Here is a 20268-nt window from a genome sequence, read left to right as displayed (position 1 = left end):
AAAATCGTTCTAGGCTAAAAAAAACGTAACAGAGCGGAAACAAACTGTGCAATGTCATAATGACCTTGATAATTGCTTTACACTAAAGTACAATTCAGTGCTTACGTCCGCCTGTATTGGTGGGACCACCGACTGTGATAATTCCATCTCCTTTTTTGATGTCACTCGTACTTCCGACAGGACCTTATATAGGAAATGAAACTCTATAAACTAATATCGCACGAGAAATTCTAAATAGCCCCATTTATTCAAATATTCAAAATAAAACTCTTGTGTAAAAAAATGAAATTATATAGCTTCGTTAATAGATATTCATTAATCGCTTTCATCTTTTATTTGAACATACTTGAGTTAATAACATAACGTTCAAGAGACGCTTATAATTATTAAAATATGAATAATGGTGTAGTTGCTACTTCAGGTCGAATTCGAGAGAAGGCTACACATTTATTCCACTTCGTTCTTTTTCTATTCTATTAATTTGAAAGTATTCCAAATGAACCCACTATATAATATATTTCAAAATTTACATGTAAACAGTTCTTATAATATACTAAACAAATTATATATTAGTGTATAGAGCATTTAGTCACATACTATTTCCTATAACTATAAAGAATATGCTAGCCTTACCCGGTGCATTTTTACAGCACTTGCCAATGGTATTTCCGTCAAAATATTGACACGTGTAACCGTCCGAGCATTTGATGAAGCTGTTGCAGAGACCGGATTCATCGTATTTGCATTTTCCAGATTCTGAATGTATAACTCCATTTTTTAGGAAAATGAGTTTTTCATTATTTAAATATAATGCCATTTTTAAAGATTAAAGAGAGATTTTATTTGGTAATAAGCAAACGTAAATAAGTTTTGTAGAACAATGTTTTTTAAGCAAGGGTAAACAAGTTTTGTAGAACAATGTTTAATTTAAGTCGGCAAAGTAGAGACGTAGAAAAACACATATAATAAGAACGATGAATCACCAAACTAATTAATCGAAGAAGAATTTAACTAATTTGCGATAGTCTTTTACTGACCGTTTGCCTTTACAATAGATATACCACAAAACTTACACATACACAATCATAAACATTCAAACAGTATTATAAGCTAAATTCTTACCGGTACTCTCCAAACACTCTACATATGTGCCAACAGCAAAATGTTCCACAAACTACTTAAATTACTTAAATACATTAAAAAAGAATGCTTCATGCGACGGATGTTTATACTTTTGCCGTACCCGTAACTCCAACAGCGGAGCTTCCTCCAAAGTTAATTGTGTTTGCAGAACCTGCGTCCGTAGGTGTACCACCCCCGTGTCCACCTTATTACGACAATGTAGTGTAATATGATGACTAGCTTCGATAAAGTCAAATAACCTTTCCGATAATAATTATGAAGAGTTCAATATTTACATATAAGGCTTGTTTTCAAAATGTTGTATATTTGTACGCGTATTTTTTCTTTATTAATATAATTTATTTATGGTTTCTTATTTATGAATATAATCTATTGCTTTTTGCATATCCTAATTACTGTTTTGAATAATACAGGCATACATTTATTTATAAAGTTGTTAAACATAGTATGGCATACTAAACCACTACGCATATATATCTGTATATATATATATATATATATATATATATATATATATATATATATATATATATATATATATATATATATATATAGATATATATATATATATATATATATCCTAGCGTTACCATAAAAAATGGCATTTTCTTGGAAAGCCCGAAATTCGAATTCCTATTTATCTGCTTCAGTTACTCAAACATAGCTACATTTAATTATATCGATAATAACTTGGAAATGTTTAGATTAACATCTCACGAGGCACATACGTACTTTCAGTGACGTCCTTACCTTCGAGTATACGATCCTTCCTTCGAAGTTGCTTTCGGCCTTTATCGTTCTTGTTGACACCATCGCCACTACTGTCAATGGCTGTGTTGCTTCCACCTAATTAGACAGTAAATTGTATGTGACGACTTACTTTTATAAGCTCCAGCTACCTTTCCGATAATCAGTATGAGGTATTAAATAGTTATATGAAGGGCATGTTTGAAACAGTTGGTAGATGTGTTCACATTGTTCCACATTAGCTCCACAAAAGGCCGACACGAAATAAATATCATATAGAGTTTAGGGGTTCATTTAATCTTGCAACCATAGAAGGGTGCTATCTACCGAAGGTAGAAATAGAAATAACTCTTCCAGAAACCCAAAACAAATCTATGATATTTATTTTACAAGACAAATATGGTGTACATTAAGAACATACCAGTATATTGTTATTGTTTACATTTAGGATCATAAGCGCATGACTAGTTTGCACACATGCATGTGCTAAATCAATAAGCGATGCACACTGTAAATAACTAAAATCTATTTCATTGCTATCCCATTAAGTACCGATGTTGCATAAATCTATTAATTAAATTCTATTTATATACAATATGTCAATTGATTCTGTGTAACAACGGTCTCAGACACTCAACACTGACAATGCTCTGGTTTAACGAAACCAACCAACGCTTTTATTAAGCCAAAAGTGTATTTTGGAAAATGAATCAAATATGTAAAATAAATAATATTTCATATTATAAAAGACATGTCAATATAAACTTTTTGTTGAAATGTATTTGATATTATAAATGATAATAATCTCGATACAAGAACTCTAATTGTATTATCATTTTACTGGGTGTGTGCTAGCGTTTGGTATTTTTAATTAACGATCAAAATATAATAGGTGTTTTAATGATAACTTTAAAAAGAACCAACTTCATCACATGAATCGAATTATTTGTTTATTATTTCTTATTTCCAAATGTGTTATACGTGGCATTTAAGCAAGTTTTTCCTGTCTTAAATTACCATAACTCCAAATATTTTTTCAAAAACGAGACTTGAAACTAGCACAATTTGTGTAACATAATCAGAAAAACTACTGCGAGATTTGATTAATGACACTATAATGTAAGTTATTTACGGTCTGGGAAGTTTCTAGCAATGATAATAGGTTTGTGATAAAAAGGGCCAATTCAAAACCGTACTATAGAAGGATTGCACGACTGATGAAAACAAGTAAATTAATATTATATCATTTGTAAAGAAACAATTGCTTTCAACAATAATAGTTTTTGTTCAGACATACATTGTATACCGGTTCGTGTTAGTTATTTTGTGTTGTGGGCTTGTGATCCATCTAAATGTTATTTGTTTGCATCTATATGTGGGACGTGCTACGTGAAACGGGGGTTTAATGAATGTGCGTTAAGTGTCGTCCCAGATTAGCATGTGCAGTACACATAGGTTACTCACGGACGACACTTTACGCTATTATGATTTTTTCGTTTTAAGAAAATCTCTTCTTAGCAACAATTCAATTTAGGCGGAAAGTGTCGTCACTGATTAGCTTGTGCGGACTGTAAAGGGTAATATGGGACGATACTTTACGCGCATGCATTAAACCCTCTTTTTACAGAGCACGGACAATGTTTTATTGTACATTATATTTTACTTTTCATTTGAAACTAGTTTGATTTCTGAGTCTTCTGCTTGTCAAAACTAATAACACAATTCTAATGCAATACAGCCAATTAATATTATATTGATATTATTGAATGTTAGAATGACAATTTAAATGATATTGATGTTGCCGAGTCTACCTTTCCCTGTATTGCTAGGGCCGCCAACAGTAATTACATCTCCTTTGTTGGTGTCGGATGTACGTCCGCCGGTAACTGCCCCAATGATGCTTGCAATTCCCGATCCGGCATCTAGCATTTTGGACACATTAATGAGTTTGGCGTTTATATGAAGAGCGTGCATACGAAATTATTGTTCTTTTAAAAATAAAATCACCTAACAAAATTATTGATATCGATTAGTATCTGGTGGTGTTTATTTTCAATTGAAATTATCTGAAATAACGCGTTAATGCTTCCTGATTAATTATGGGGAAAAGTGTTTGCTTCAGCTCGCCTACGTGTTTGCAATGACGGTTCCATGCGGTGACCAGAGCAGGAATGAATTTTTGTTAAGTGTCGTTGCTTTATGTAAAGAAAATTGGTCATTGCTTTAATTTTAATATAACTAATTGAAGCTTCCGCTACATGGTCTGGCGGATGGCAATACACACGTTCGAGATTATATAACTGATGTTAAAATGATCTTATATTTAACACTTAATTCATAAAGAATTTTAGTTAAAAAACAAATAATAGCACACTCAGAAGAACATTGGCAATATATATTGCATATATTATTGTTGACAATTCAGTCGCGTCTTTAAATACATATCAAAATTTAAAAACCGCCCATTGAAATTTGTGTACAACATTAATTTATATAGTCTTGGTAAAACTAATATATATCTAACATTAACATTAACGAAACTAATAAAATTAATTCAGAGCAAACATTACCTTTACCATTTGTGCAGCACTTCCCTATACCCCCGTTCTTCCTGAACATACACGTATGTCCAGTCGGACATTGTATGAAGTCGTTACAGAAACCGCCTTGTCCGTGTTGACAAACTTCATGCTCTGCAAGTGCTGATAAGAAATATTATAATTTTAAAGTGAAATTATTATTACATGTACGATTTCCGTTCTCATGTGATGAAAACACTGCGTGTCAAGAGTTTTAACATATGCTCTAGAGTGAAAGCCTTTCATGGAGGCGCTAATTAACAGTGACTAGTACATAAGTTATTATCTAAATTGTAAAAGTACAAATGAAAATTCATAACCACTGACTATGATTTGTTACCATGTGTAATTACCTGAGAGCATAAGAATTCTTTATAACACATCATACGTTCACCATGGAACACAAATTAAAAAGTATCATATTCTTCCTACGCGTCAAAGAAAGGGAATTACAGTTGACCTTTATTTGAATATGTACCATGACCTTTTACATAGAAGCGGTGAGAATAATACGTGGCCTATTATCTGCTCATGAATGAGAATTAATATTGACATCCATCGATACTTTTGAAATGTTACAGAAACAAATATATACGAGATGTGACCTTAGAATCAGTCGTTGACTCTTCACAAAGGAAGATGAGACATTGTAGAATCTAAACATTATTACGCTTGACTTTTAAGGTGGACCTTGAAATGTCATTAAGAAGCATGGTATTTGTTATCAATACAATGATAGCTTAAAGGTTATATTATCAAAAGTAAAAGTAAAATCGTTCTAGGCTAATAAAACGTAACAGAGCGGAAACAAACTGTGCAATGTCATAATGACATTGATAATTGCTTTACACTAAAGTACAATTCAGTGCTTACGTCCGCCTGTATTGGTGGGACCACCGACTGTGATAATTTCATCTCCTTTTTTGATGTCACTCGTACTTCCGACAGGACCTTATATAGGAAATGAAACTCTATAAACTAATATCGCACGAGAAATTCTAAATAGCCCCATTAATTCAAATATTCAAAATAAAACTCTTGTGTAAGAAAAATAAAATTATATAGCTTCGTTAATGGATATTCATTAATCGCTTTCATCTTTTATTTGTACATACTTGTGTTAATAACATAACGTTCAAGAGACGCTTATAATTATTAAAATATGAATACTGGTGTAGTTGCTACTTCAGGTCGAATTCGAGAGAAGGCTACACATTTATTCCACTTCGTTCTTTTTCTATTATATCAATTTGAAAGTATTCCAAATGAACCCACTATATAATATATTTCAAAATTTACATGTAAACAGTTCTTATAATATACTAAACAAATTATATATTAGTGTATAAATCATTAAGTCACATACTATTTCCTATAACTATAAAGAATATGCTAGCCTTACCCGGTGCATTTTTACAGCACTTGCCAATGGTATTTCCGTCAAAATATTGACACGTGTAACCGTCCGAGCATTTTATGAAGCTGTTGCAGAGACCGGATTCATCGTATTTGCATGTTCCAGATTCTGAATGTATAACTCCATTTTTTAGGAAAATGAGTTTTTCATTATTTAAATATAATGCCAATTTTAAAGATTAAAGAGAGATTTTATTTGGTTATAAGCAAACGTAAATAAGTTTTGTAGAACAATGTTTTTTAAGCAAGGGTAAACAAGTTTTGTAGAACAATGTATAATTTAAGTCGGCAAAGTAGAGACGTAGAAAAACACATATTATAAGAACGATGAATCACCAAACTAATTAATCGAAGAAGAATTTAACTAATTTGCGATAGTCTTTTACTGACCGTTTGCCTTTACAATAGATATACCACAAAACTTACACATACACAATCATAAACATTCAAACAGTATTATAAGCTAAATTCTTACCGGTACTCTCCAAACACTCTACATATGTGCCAACAGCAAAATGTTCCACAAACTACTTAAATTACTTAAATACATTAAAAAAGAATGCTTCATTCGACGGATGTTTATACTTTTGCCGTACCCGTAACTCCAACAGCGGAGCTTCCTCCAAAGTTAATTGTGTTTGCAGAACCTGCGTCCGTAGGTGTACCATCCCCGTGTCCACCTTATTACGACAATGTAGTGTAATATGATGACTAGCTTTGATAAAGTCAAATAATCTTTCCGATAATAATTATGAAGAGTTCAATATTTACATATAAGGCTTGTTTTCAAAATGTTGTATATTTGTACGCGTATTTTTTTCTTTATTAATATAATATATTTATGGTTTATTATTTATGAATATAATCTATTGCTTTTTGCATATCCTAATTACTGTTTTTAATGATACAGGCATACATTTATTTATAAAGTTGTTAAACATAGTATGGCATACTAAACCACTACGCATATATATCTGTATATATATATATATATATATATATATATATATATATATATATATATATATATATATATATATCCTAGCGTTACCATAAAAAATGGCATTTTCTTGGAAAGCCCGAAATTCGAATTCCTATTTATCTGCTTCAGTTACTCAAACATAGCTACATTTAATTATATCGATAATAACTTGGAAATGATTACATTTTCATCTCACGAGGCACATACGTACTTTCAGTGACGTCCTTACCTTCGAGTATACGATCCTTCCTTCGAAGTTGTTTTCGGCCTTTATCGTTCTTGTTGACACCATCGTCACTACTGTCAATGGCTGTATTGGAACTGGCCCTAACATTGCTTCCACCTAATTAGACAGTAAATTGTATGTGACGACTTACTTTTATAAGCTCCAGCAACCTTTCCGATAATCAGTATGAGGTATTAAATAGTTATATGAAGGGCATGTTTAAAACAGTTGGTAGATGTGTTCACATTGTTCCACATTAGCTCCACAAAAGGCCGACACGAAATAAATATCATATAGAGTTTAGGGGTTCATTTAATCTTGCAACCATAGAAGGGTGCTATCTACCGAAGGTAGAAATAGAAATAACTCTTCCAGAAACCCAAAACAAATATATGATATTTATTTTACAAGACAAATATGGTGTACATTAAGAACATACCAGTATATTGTTATTGTTTACATTTAGGATCATAAGCGCATGACTAGTTTGCACACATGCATGTGCTAAATCAATAAGCGATACACACTGTAAATAACTAAAATCTATTTAATTGCTATCCCATTAAGTACCGATGTTGCATAAATCTATTAATTAAATTCTATTTATATACAATATGTCAATTGATTCTGTGTAATAACGGTCTCAGACACTCAACACTGACAATGCTCTGGTTTAACGAAACAGACCAACGCTTTTATTAAGCCAAAAGTGTATTTTGGAAAATGAATCAAATATGTAAAATAAATAATATTCCATATTATAAAAGATATGTCAGTATAAACTTTTTGTTGATATGTATTTGATATTATAAATGATGCAAGAACTCTAATTGTATTATCATTTTACTGGGTGTGTGCTAGCGTTTGGTATTTTTAATTAACGATCAAAATATACTAGGTGTTTTAATGATAACTTTAAAAAGAACCAACTTCATCACATGAATCGAATTATTTGTTTATTATTTCTTATTTCCAAATTGTGTCTACGTGGCATTTAAGCAAGTTTTTCCTGCCTTAAATTACCATAACTCCAAATATTTTTTCAAAAACGAGACTTGAAACTAGCACAATTTGTGTAACATAATCAGAAAAACTACTGCGAGATGTGATTAATGACATTATAATGTAAGTTATTTACGGTCATTGGAAGTTTCTAGCAATGATAATAGGTTTGTGCTAAAAAGGGCCAATTCAAAACCGTACTATAGAAGGATTGCACGACTGATGAAAACAAGTAAATTAATATTATATCATTTGTAAAGAAACAATTGCTTTCAACAATAATAGTTTTTGTTCAGACATACATTGTATACCGGTTCGTGTTAGTTATTTTGTGTTGTGAGCTTGTGATCCATCTAAATGTTATTTGTTTGCATCTATATGTGGGACGTGCTATGTGAAACGGGGGTTTAATGAATGTGCGTAAAGTGTCGTCCCAGATTAGCATGTGCAGTACACATAGGCTACTCACGGACGACACTTTACGCTATTATGATTTTTTCGTTTTAAGAAAATCTCTTCTTAGCAACAATTCAATTTAGGCGGAAAGTGTCGTCACTGATTAGCTTGTGCGGACTGTAAAGGGTAATATGGGACGATACTTGACGCGCATGCATTAAACCCTCTTTTCACAGAGCACGGACAATGTTTTATTGTACATTATATTTTACTTTTCATTTGAAACTAGTTCGATTTCTGAGTCTTCTGCTTGTCAAAAATAATAACACAATTCTAATGCAATACAGCCAATTAATATTATATTGATATTATTGAATATTAGAATGACAATTTAAATGATATTGATGTTGCCGAGTCTACCTTTCCCTGTATTGCTAGGGCCGCCAACAGTAATTACATCCCCTTTGTTGGTGTCGGATGTACGTCCGCCGGTAACTGCCCCAATGATGCTTGCAATTCCCGATCCGGCATCTAGCATTTTGGACACATTAATGAGTTTGGCGTTTATATGAAGAGCGTGCATACGAAATTATTGTTCTTTTAAAAATAAAATCACCTAACAAAATTATTGATATCGATTAGCATCTGGTGGTGTTTAATTTCAATTGAAATTATCTGAAATAACGCGTTAATGCTTCCTGATTAATTATGGGGAAAAGTGTTTGCTTCAGCTCGCCTACGTGTTTGCAATGACGGTTCCATGCGGTGACCAGAGCAGTATCAATTTTTGTTAAGTGTCGTTGCTTTATGTATAGAAAATTGGTCATTGCTTTTATTTCAATATAACTAATTGAAGCTTCCGCTACATGGTCTGGCGGATGGCAATACACACGTTCGAGATTATATAACTGATGTTTAAATGATCTTATATTTAACACTTAATTCATAAAGAATTTTAGTTAAAAAAAAAAATAGTACACCCAGAAGAACATTGGCAATATATATTGCATATATTATTGTTGACAATTCAGTCGCGTCTTTAAATACATATCAAAATTTAAAAACCGCCCATTGAAATTTGTGTACAACATTAATTAATATAGTCTTGGTAAAACTAATATATATCTAACATTAACATTAACGAAACTAATAAAATTAATTCAGAGCAAACATTACCTTTACCATTTGTGCAGCACTTCCCTATACCTCCGTTCTTCCTGAACATACACGTATGTCCAGTCGGACATTGTATGAAGTCGTTACAGAAACCGCCTTGTCCGTGTTGACAAACGTCATGTTCTGCAAGTGCTGATAAGAAATATTATAATTTTAAAGTGAAATTATTACTATCATACGTGCGATATCCGTTCTCATGTGATGAAAAAACAAAATGCGTCAAAAGATGTAAAATATATATATGCCCCTAAAGTTAATGCCTTTAAAGGACGGGCTAATTTAATTAACAATGAATAGTAAATAATTTTTTATCTAAATGTTATAAGAACAAATTAAAATTCATAACCGCTGACTATGAATTGTTACAATGCATAATAACCTGAGAGCACAATATTTCTGTCAAACATCATACGTTCACCAAGGAACACTAATTATAAAAGTATCATATTCCTCCTACGCATTTAACGTCAAAGAAAGGGAAATAAAGTCGATGACATATGACCTTGAGTTTAATTTTTAAGTTGACCTTTAACATAGAAGCGGTGAGAATAATTCGTGACCAATTATCTGGTTATGAATTCGAATTAATATTGACATCCTTCGATACTTTTGAAATGTATCAGAAACAATTATCTACGAGATGTGACCTTAGAATGAGTCGTTGACTCTTCACGAAGAAAGATGAGACATGGTAGAATCTAAACATTATTTCGTTCGACGTTTCATTTTGACCTTGAAATGTCATTTAGGTGCATGGAAAATGTTAGTACTACATTTTTTGCTTAACGGTTTTATTATCAAAAGTTAACTTAAAATCCTTCTTGGCTAACAAATATAACAGAGCGGAGAAACACTTTTCAATGTTATGATGACTTTGATAATTTCTTTAACCTCAAATACAATTCAGTGCTTACGTCCGTCTGTATTGGTGGGACCACCGACTGTGAGTGTTCCATGTTCTTTTTTGATGTCACTCGAACTTCCGAAAGTACCTTATGAAGGAAATGAAACGCTACAGAAAGTTATCAGACGAGAAAATATAAATAGCTCCATTAATTCAAATATTCCAAATAAAAACTCCTGTGTAAGAAAAATGAAACAAATATTGCTTCGTTAATGGATATTCATCAATCACTTTCATCTTATATTTGTACATAAGTGTTACTAACATGGCATTTAAGAGACGCTCACAATTATAAAACCATGCATGCTTGTGTAGTTGCTCCTTAAAGGGGCCTTTTCACAGATTTTGGCATTTTTTAACTTATTCATTAAATGCTTTATATTGATAAATGTAAACATTGGATCGTAAAAGCTCCAGTAAAAAATCAAGAATAAAATTAAAAAAAGGAAAAGAACAGTGCCCGGAGCAGGTTTCGAACCAGTGACCCCTGAAGTCCTGCCAGAGTCCTGAAGTAAAAACGCTTTAGCCTACTGAGCTATTCCGCCTAGTACACATACTCGACGTATTTTATACCTTATATAAGCAATCTTCGTAGTTTCACAAAATTTAACGACAAAAACAGAACTCTCCAAATTATTCAATCGTTTCGCGTTGCAACGCTTTATAATTTTTAGGTTTTAAAATCGTCAAAAGATGCATATAATGGCTATATTAGACCATGGTAAATGTTCAGTATTACTGTTTCCTCACAAATATCATAACTAAAACGAAAATTTGCGAATCTGAAACAACTTTTTTCAATTTTGTCAATTTACCAAAGCGTGAAAAGATCCCTTTAAGGTCGAATTCTAGAGAAAGCTACCAATTTATTCAACTTCGTTCTCTTTCTATTAAATTAATATTAAATTATTCCAAATGAACGCACTAAATGATATATTAAAAAAATTATATGTGAAAAATGTCTTATAATATACAATTTATGTATATATATATATATATATATATATATATATATATATATATATATATATATATATATATATATATATAGTGTATACAGCATTAAGTCGCATTATATTTTCCTATAACTATAAAAAATATGCTAGCCTTACCCGGTGCATTTTTACAGCACTTGCCCATGGTATTCCCGTCAAAATATTGACATGTGTAACCGTCCGAACATTTGATGAAGATGTTGCAGAGACCGGATTCACCATGCTTGCATATTCCAGATTCTGAATTAATAGTTCTTTTTTTTAAGAAAATGAGTATTTCATTTTTTAAATATAATTCGACTTTTAAAAGAATTAAGAAATATTTTATTTGGTTATAACCAAGGGAAAATAAGTGTGGTAGAATAATGTATTTTAAATCGGCAACGTAAACACGTAGCGTTTTGCATGCTTTTTGTGTTAAAAACACATACTTTAAAAATGTTCCAGAGCAATCAAATGGAGAAAATTTAACTAACTGGCGATAATCTTTCAGTGACCATTGACCTTTACAATACATACACCACTCTATGATAAACACTCAAACAGTTTTATAAGCTACATTCTTACTCAACAAATGTACCAACAGCACAATGTTCAACACATTACTACAATTACTAATGAAATACATTTAAAAAGAATGCATTCGACGGATGTTTATACTGTTTCCGTACCCGTTACTCCAACTGCGGAGCTTCCTCCAAAAGTTCTTAACGGCGAGATAACATTCTGTCTAGCCCGTGTGTAAACCCCTGAAAACCCCGTTGATTCTGCATCCTGGCATATATATATCTATATATATGCTAGCGTTACCATACAAACTGACGTTCTTTGCTTGGATAGCCCGACCTTCGAATTCCTATTTATCTGCTTGACTGACTTAAACATAGCTACATTTAATTATATCGATAATAACTTGGAAATGCGTGCATTTACATCTCACTAGGCATATACTTACTCTCAGTGACGTCCTTACCTTCGAGTTTACCAATCTTTCTTCGAAGTTGCTTTCGGCCTTTATCGTTCTTGTTGACACCATCGCCACTGATGTCAATTGCTGTATTGGCACTGGCCCTAACATCGTTTCCACCTAATTACGACAGGAAATTGTATGTGACGACTACTTTCGATAAGTTCAAACAACCTTTCCGATAATCATTATGAGGTATTCAATAGTTATATGTATGGGATGTTTGACACAGTTTGGAGATGTGTTCACATTGTTTCTTATTAAAAACGTATGTTTTTAAGTTCCGTGACAATTCTTAAAAGTAAATTATGAATTTAAATTATGAACGGAAATAATAAAGCTATTTATAAAACTGTTAAACTAATTTTGTCAGGCTACAATATGCTCATATGCTAGCGTTACATCATCTTGCTGTAATTCTTTTCGTATAATATTACAAGATTTTGTATACAAAATGAATTCATTTTAAATACATATTATGTACCAGTGATGAAACTCAAGACGAATCCAATGATGGGTTTTGTTAAACCGTTGTAAATGGAAAATATTTTGTATTTCGAAAGATCCATTGTCAGCTCCACAAAATGCCGGCGCGAAATAAATATCATATTGAGTTTAGGGATTCATTTAATCTTGCAACAATAGAAGGGTGCTATCTACCAAAGGTTGAAATAGAAATATCTCTTCCAGAAACTCAAAACAAATCTATGATATTTATTTTACAAGACAAATATGGTGTACATTAAGAACAGACCAGAATATTGTTATTGTTTATATATAGGATTTTAAGCGCATGACTGGTTTGCACACATGCATGTGCTAAATCAATAAGCGATAAACACACTAATTTATTAAAAACTACTTCAACGATATCCAATTTAGTACCGATATTGCATAAATGTATTAATTAAATTGTATTTATATATAATATGTCAATTGATTCGGTGTAATAACGGTATTATACACTCAACACCGACACTGCTCGGGTTTAACGAAACAAAACAATGCTTATATTAAGTCAAACGTGTATTTTGAAAAAATGAATCAAATATATAAAATAGATAATATTGTATATTATAAAAGATATGATAATAGACATTGTTTGATATGTATTTGATATTATAAATGACGATATTCTCGATGGAAGAACTTTAATTGTATTATTATTTTACTGGGTGTGTGCTAGCGTGTGGTATTTTTAATTAACGATCGAAATATAACATGTGTGCACTGGATCGACCATAAATCAAAGCTGCATAAAAAGTACACGATAATATTTAAATTCATGACACGAAGAACGGCTATTTAATTATAACTTAAAAAAGAACCAACTTCATCACATGAATGAATTATTTTTCAGAATGTGTTATACGTGGCATTTAATCAAGTTTTTTTTGCCTTAAATTACCGTTACCCCATATACATTTTTTTAAAACTTGACTTGAAACTAGCACGATTTGTATTACATGATCAGAAAACTTATGCGAGATGTGATTAATGACACTATAGTGTTATTTACGGTCTGGGAAGTTTCTAGCAATTATAATAGGTTTGTTCTAAAAAGGGCAAATACAAAACCGTGTAATAGAAGGATGGCACGACAGATGAAAACAAGTTAATTAATATAATATAATTCGTAAAGAAACAATTGCTTTCAACAATACCAGTTCTTATTCAGACATATACTGGTTCGTGTTAGTTATTGTGTGTTGTGTGCGTTGGATCCATCTATGTGTCGCTTATTTTCATCTATATGTGGGACGTGCTATGTGAATCGGGGGTTTAATGTATGTGCGTAAATTGTCTTCCCAAATTAGCATGTGCAGTCCACACAGGCTAATCAGGGACGACACTTTCTTCTGCTTTTATGATTTTTGTCGTTTTAAGAAAGTCTCTTCTTAGCAAAAATCCAGTTTAGGCGGAAAGGGTCGTCCCTGATTAGCTTCTGCGGACTGTAAGGGTAATCTTGGACCACACTTTACGCGCATGAATTCAACCTTCTTTTCAGCTCGGCCCATTTGGTTTTGTACATTATATTTTACTTTTAATCTGAAACTAGTTCGATTACTGAGTTTTCAGCCTGTTTAAAATAATAACACAATTCTTATGCAATATAGCCAATGCATATGATATTGATAATATTGAATGTAAGCATGGTCATTTAAATGATAATGATGTTGCCGAAAGTACCTTTCCCTGTATTGCTAGGGCCGCCCACAGTAAATACATCCCCTTTGTTGGTGTCTGATGTACGTCCGCCGGTAACTGCCCCAATGATGCTTGCAATTTCCGATCCGGCATCTAGCATTTTGGAAACATTATTGAGCTTGGCGTTAACATAAAGAGCGTGCATACGAACTGATTATTATTTTAAACATAAAAACACCTAAGGAAATTATTGATATCGATCGGCATCTGGTGTTGAATAATTTCAATTGAAATTAATTGAAATTACACGTGAATGCTTCCTTATTAATTATGGGCAGAAAGTTTATGCTTCAGCTCGCCTAAGTATTTGCAATGACGGTTCCCACGCGTTAACCAGAGCAGGAATCAATTTTGTTTAGTATCGTTTTTTATTATATACCTGTATAATGCTTTTAACAAAATACAGGTTGTATCAATCGTTGAAATAAAAAATCCCGTATTACGCTAATCGCTGTTTCCAATTCCGTATTACCATACTAGCCGGACTACTTCGACCCATTTTATGACGTAACATTACGCGCACCGAAAATATAAATATTTTATATAACGAAATATATGACGTAGTACATCGTGTGACGTCATTTCTGTGACGAAACACAATAGTTTTATCTAAACTCTATGGAATTTAAGGACCTGTCGGACGTGGTGTTTTTTTTATAGTAAACTATTTGTTAAAATTATCGAACGAATTCAAAACGTATTTTGGAGTGTGTGTTTATCATGCATAAATGTATATTTCGATAGGAATACAATAAAATAGTGTGGTTTAAACTAAGTTTCGATAAAGACATGGAAGATAGAAGTGAAGTGCATATTGTTTCAACGTTTTTGTTATAAACATCAGATTAAAGTCGTCAACTGAATTGTTATAAACATTGGATTAACGATGGCATTAAGGTAAGCGTGTCGGAAACCTATGTTTTCCATGTTCGAATGTTTACACGTTAATTTACATAAAATGTATTCATACGCGTCTTAAATAAACTATGGCGTACCATTTTAGTCATTGTTTTGTCAGTTTTGTTATCGTAAAAAATACAATTGTTAACTGTTTTCGTTAGATGTTGTATATAATAAAAGGAATATTACGCTAGTCAATTGTTCCAAGAGTTTGTATAACTCTCGTGGCTTTTGCTATTTCGCATCACACTCGAGGCTCCGCCTCTCGTGTGATACGTCATCACACAAGCCACTCGAGTGATACAAACTCTTGGAACAATTGACTAGCTTAATATTCCGTATGTATTTGCTGTTTGTATAGACAATTGGTCATTGCTTTAATATCAATATAACGAATTGAAACTTCCGCTACATGGTATGGCGGATGGTTATACACACGTTCGAGATAATATAACTGATGTTTGAATGAGCGTATATTCAACACATATCTCATATAGTATTTAATTTATAAAAAAACAATAATAGAACACCCAGAAGAACATTGAAAATATATATTGTTTATATTATTTATTATCATTCAGTCGCGTCTTTAAATACATATCTAACTTTAAAAACCACCCATTAAAATTTGTGTACAGCATTAATTTATATAGTCCTGGTAAAACAAATATATATCTAACATTTACAAACTAATTATATTATTTCAGAACTAACGTTACCTTTTCCATTTGTGCAGCACTTCCCTATACCCCCGTTCTTCCTGAACATACACGTATGTCCAGTCGGACATTGTATGAAGTCGTTACAGAAACCGCTTTGTCCGTGTTGACAAACTTCATGTTCTGCAAGTGCTGTTAAATTTTTTTATAATTTTAAAGTGGAATTATTATTACATGTGCGATTTCCGTTCGCATGTGAAAAAAATGCGTGTCAAGAGATTTTACATATGCCCCTAAAGTGTATGCCCATTAAGAAGGGGCTAAATTCATTAAAAATGCACAGTACATTAGTTATAATCTAAAAGTTGTAAGAACAAATCAAAATTGATAGCAACTGACTATGAATTGTTACAATGCATAATTACCTGGGAACATAAGAATTCTACATGACACATCATACGTTCACCAAGGAACACTAATTAAAAAAGTATCATATTCTTCAATATTATTGAATGTAAGCTTGACAATTTAACTGATTATAATGTTTCCGAAAGTACCTTTCCCTGTATTACTAGGGCCGCCAACAGTAATTAGATCCCCTTTGTTGGTGTCGGATGTACGTCCGCCGGTAACTGCCCCAATGCTGCTTGCAATTCCCGATCCGGCATCTAGCATTTTGGACATATGCATGAGTTTTGCGTTTATATAAAGAGCGTGCATACGAAATTATTGTTCTTTTAAACATAAAACCACCTAAGGAAATTATCGATATCGAATTGCATCTGGTGGTGTATAATTTCAATTGAAATTACGCGTTAACGCTTCCGTATTTATTCTGAGCAAAAAGTGTTTGCTTCAGCTAGCCTACGTATTTGCAATGACGGTTCCCACGCAGTGACCAGAGCAGGAATCATTTTTTGTTTAGTGTCGTTTTGTTTTGGCTGTTTGTATAGACAATTGGTCATTGCTTTAATATCAATATAACGAATTGAAACTTCCTCTACATGATCTGTCGGATGGTAATACACACGATCGAGATAATATAACTGCTGTTTAAATGATCGTATATTCAACACTTAATGCATAAAGAATTGTATTTAAAAAACAAATAATAGTACAACCAGAAGAACATTGGCAATATATATTGTATATATCAATTATTATAATTTAGTCGCGTCTTTAAATACATATCTAACTTTAAAAAACACCCATTGAAATTTGTGTACAGCATTATTTATATAGTTTCTGTAAAACTAATATATATTATATGAAGTCGTTACAGAAACCGCTTTGTCCGTGCTGACAAACTTAATGTTCTGCAAGTGCTGTTAAGAAATATTATTGTTATATATTATTACAGACTTGTTTGCAGGCATGTATTAATTAAATTTCATGTATAAGTCATATGTCAATTTATTCGGTGTTATAACGGTCTCAAGACACTAAAAACCGACAATGCACTGGTTTAACAAAATAAAACAATGCTTTTATTAAGCCAAATGTGTATTTTGAAGAATGAATCAAATATATAAGATAAATTAGAATGCATTTTATAAAATACATGTTAATAATCATTTTGCTGATATGTATTTGATATTATAAATGATGATTATCTCGATGCAAGAACTCTAATCGTATTATCATTTTACTGGGTGTGTGCTAGCGTTTGGTATTTTTAATTAACGATCAAAATATAATAGGTGTTTTAATGATAACTTTAAAAAGAACCAACTTCATCACATGAATCGAATTATTTGTTTATTATTTCTTATTTCCGAAATGTGTTATACGTGGCATTTAAGCAAGTTTTTCCTGCCTTAAATTACCATAACTCCAAATATTTTTTCAAAAACGAGACTTGAAACTAGCACAATTTGTGTTACATAATCAGAAAAACTACTGCGAGATGTGATTAATGACATTATAATGTAAGTTATTTACGGTCTGGGAAGTTTCTAGCAATGATAATAGGTTTGTGCTAAAAAGAGCCAATTCAAAACCGTACTATAGAAGGATTGCACGACTGATAAAAACAAGTAAATTAATATTATATCATTTGTAAAGAAACAATTGCTTTCAACAATAATAGTTTTTGTTCAGACATACATTGTATACCGGTTCGTGTTAGTTATTTTGTGTTGTGGGCTTGTGATCCATCTAAATGTTATTTGTTTGCATCTATATGTGGAACGTGCTATGTGAAACGGGGGTTTAATGAATGTGCGTAAAGTGTCGTCCCAGATTAGCATGTGCAGTACACATAGGCTACTCACGGACGACACTTTACGCTATTATGATTTTTTCGTTTTAAGAAAATCTCTTCTTAGCAACAATTCAAATTAGGCGGAAAGTGTCGTCACTGATTAGCTTGTGCGGACTGTAAAGGGTAATATGGGACGATACTTTACGCGCATGCATTAAACCCTCTTTTCACAGAGCACGGACAATGTTTTATTGTACATTATATTTTACTATTCATTTGAAACTAGTTCGATTTCTGAGTCTTCTGCTTGTCAAAAATAATAACACAATTCTAATGCAATACAGCCAATAAATATTATATTGATATTATTGAATGTTAGAATGACAATTTAAATGATATTGATGTTGCCGAGTCTACCTTTCCCTGTATTGCTAGAGCCGCCAACAGTAATTACATCTCCTTTGTTGGTGTCGGATGTACGTCCGCCGGTAACTGCCCCAATGATGCTTGCAATTCCCGATCCGGCATCTAGCATTTTGGACACATTAATGAGTTTGGCGTTTATATGAAGAGCGTGCATACGAAATTATTGTTCTTTTAAAAATAAAATTACCTAACAAAATTATTGATATCGATTAGCATCTGGTGGTGTTTAATTTCAATTGAAATTATCTGAAATAACGCGTTAATGCTTCCTTTTTAATTATGGGGAAAGTGTTTGCTTCAGCTCGCCTACGTGTTTGCAATGACGGTTCCATGCGGTGACCAGAGCAGGAATCAATTTTTTGTTAAGTGTCATTGCTTTATGTATAGAAAATTGGTCATTGCTTTAATTTCAATATAACTAATTGAAGCTTCCGCTACATGGTCTGGCGGATGGCAAAACACACGTTCGAGATTATATAACTGATGTTTAAATGATCTTATATTTGACACTTAATTCATAAAGAATTTTAGTTAAAAAACAAATAATAGTACACCCAGAAGAACATTGGCAATATATATTGCATAAATTATTGTTGACAATTCAGTCGCGTCTTTTAATACATATCTAAATTTAAAAACCGCCCATTGAAATTTGTGTACAACATTAATTTATATAGTCTTGGTAAAACTAATATATATCTAACATTAACATTAACGAAACTAATAAAATTAATTCAGAGCAAACATTACCTTTACCATTTGTGCAGCACTTCCCTATACCCCCGTTCTTCCTGAACATACACGTATGTCCAGTCGGACATTGTATGAAGTCGTTACAGAAACCGCTTTGTCCGTGTTGACAAACTTCATGTTCTGCAAGTGCTGATAAGAAATATTATAATTTTAAAGTGAAATTATTACTATCGTACGTGCAATATCCGTTCTCATGTGATGAAAAAACAAAATGCGTCAAAAGATGTAAAATATATATATGCCCCTAAAGTTAATGCCTTTAAAGAACGGGCTAATTTAATTAACAATGAATAGTAAATAATTTTTTATCTCAATGTTATAAAAACAAATTAAAATTCATAACCGCTGACTATGAATTGTTACAATGCATAATAACCTGAGAGCACAATATTTCTATATCAAACATCATACGTTCACCAAGGAACACTAATTATAAAAGTCCCATATTCCTCCTACGCATTTAACGTCAAAGAAAGGGAAATAAAGTCGATGACATATGACCTTGAGTTTAATTTTTAAGTTGACCTTTAAAATAGAAGCGGTGAGAATAATTCGTGACGAATTATCTGGTTATGAATTCGAATTA

At 32.1% G+C, this 20268-nt stretch overlaps 1 long non-coding RNA gene across 2 annotated transcripts in view; it reads right to left on the bottom strand.

The window, feature by feature from the left end:
- The window catches only part of LOC127842753 (uncharacterized), a 28940-nt gene extending 9129 nt beyond the window's left edge, over positions 1–19811 (bottom strand). The window contains exon 1 of one of the 2 annotated variants that reach the window (XR_008031862.1): positions 19710–19811. This is a non-coding gene — a long non-coding RNA (uncharacterized LOC127842753). Of the gene's footprint in view, positions 1–16390; positions 16493–19709 lie in introns of those variants that run through there. The other variant, XR_008031863.1, reaches the window with a different exon arrangement.
- Positions 19812–20268: the final 457 nt, after the last annotated feature.

This window comes from Dreissena polymorpha, chromosome 8 (genome assembly GCF_020536995.1).
Source record: "Dreissena polymorpha isolate Duluth1 chromosome 8, UMN_Dpol_1.0, whole genome shotgun sequence".
Taxonomy (NCBI): domain Eukaryota; kingdom Metazoa; phylum Mollusca; class Bivalvia; order Myida; family Dreissenidae; genus Dreissena; species Dreissena polymorpha.
This window is presented reverse-complemented; position numbering and strand designations above follow the sequence as displayed.